Below are 2,040 nucleotides of genomic sequence, written 5' to 3' on the forward strand. Positions count from 1 at the left end.
GGCGTGTCCTTCCTATTTCCTTTTATAGAGGAAGCTGAGCACAGAGTAGTAGTAGTTCAGCACAGCTCTTTCTAGACAAACTATGAACACTGATGCATGGAGCAGGTGAAACTGTTGGGAGTCTTCAAGGAGGGTCTGCAAAGATTTGAAAATCTGTAAAGCAGTTTACAATGTCCAGAATTCTAGCCATTTTCTACACATGCATTGTAGTTGCATATTGGGTGAAAAGAGCATTATCTTTTCTCTCCAAATTAGAATTATATCTAACTCTGTTAAACACAGCCACAGCATTCACTGTATAACCTAAAGCTTGGCATACTCAGAGCCAGTGCTAGTAGAGTGCTGCAGATGGTCTGTTGAGGGGTGTGTGCTGTAAGCATGATGAACCTTCACCTTCAAAAATATTTTACCATAGGCCCTGCCACTTTTATTCTACTGATTTATCTGCATAATACAATTTGCAGATTTTTAGCAGTGGTGTTTAATTGTTGAGGTTTCTTTACATTTTTCACCTTCTGAGGATTTACGTTTCAGATTGTCTTCTATTTAGCAAAAGCTAGGGCTTAAATGCAAGTTTGACTGGGAGGCAAAGCCTGTTGGTGCAGTGGTTTTGGTCTGTACTGTGCTCACTTGGATTAATTATTTTTGTGGTCTTCTTGTAAATAAGAATTAGTTTTTTGGGGTTTTTTTTGTGAATATGTTTGCCATTGACAGATTCTTGAAAGGTGGTTGTAGGCTATTTTTGCTTTAAGAATGTTTTAATTTGGGTTGTGTCTCCAGAGCTAATCAAAAAATAAAAGATAAAATTGCATTGTGTTAAGTATTTTAATTCCAAATACAACTTTCATTTTGGAAGAGAAAATTCTCTGAAGCTTTTACAAAAGAAGGTAATTACTGATACGTGGAACATTTTCTGTGAAAATACACTCCTTGCACGTTTAAGGAAATGAAATTTTGTTAACGTTTGGCATATTATATGCATAATCCCTTAGAGTTCAAAGTCTTGTTTTACACTTCAGCACTGGGAATCAGGATTTCCCAACACAATGCGGTCAGAAAAAATGAATTAGCGCTGACGCACAGCTCATGACCTCCTTGGCGCCAAGGGGCTACATTTAGCCAATTTCCTGCAAGGATGTAGTTCAAGGAAAGTTTCTCACTGATGCCTAATGTAATTTACATGATCAATTTACCTTTTTGTTTTAACTTTTCCAGGAGTAACTTTAAAAAAATCAGTTTTTAATAGTTACTTGAGTACCATTCCCTTGTTGAAAATAAGATTTAATTTCATTGCCTTTATATATGCCCTGTTTGACTGTTAAGTCCAGTGTTTTGTTATTTCAACAGACTTCAAACATGTCATAAATAAATTTCCACTGGGTTGGCACTTCCTTTTTGCTTCCTGATGTAGGGTTTGATTGTTCTTTGCAAATCTCTTGGGATTTTATGAGCTTTCTCAGAATGACTGACTTGACCACAAATTCAACCATCATAATTTTCAGAAACCGTTCACACAGAAAAGCCAGTAGAGGCAATTTTTGGAACAATAGCAAGTGCTACGTATTGTATGAGATCAAATGCCTTCTCAGGTGTAACAGGAGACACAGACAATGATGGAACCTATTCAAAATGTTATTTGTGGGATTAGAGTCAGTAGCAGAGAAGGTTGTTAATATGACAGTTGTATAGGATAATATTCCTAGAATAAGTGTTTCTCACAAGGGGTGCCTTGTATATGCATAAAAATACTGACATGGTTGAACAGACTACTTGGCATTTGGGAAGCTTAACGAGTACTATGGAGATGAAACAATATTAAAACTATGTATTGAATCCACTTAGGATAAGAACGTTATAAAATTTTAATAATATTTAAATCAGCCAAGTAGTGTAATTGAATAATTAAGTATCTCAGACAGAAACAAGAAATTAATGTAATAAAAACGATTAACTGAGAAAGTAAAAGTTCAGCATTGAATCCAAATGCTTAGAGAGAGAGATGTCTGGGGACATCTTAAATATCCAGTGAATCATGGTATT

Source organism: Corvus cornix, chromosome 4 (genome assembly GCF_000738735.6).
Source record: "Corvus cornix cornix isolate S_Up_H32 chromosome 4, ASM73873v5, whole genome shotgun sequence".
In the NCBI taxonomy this organism is placed as follows: Eukaryota; Metazoa; Chordata; class Aves; order Passeriformes; family Corvidae; genus Corvus; species Corvus cornix.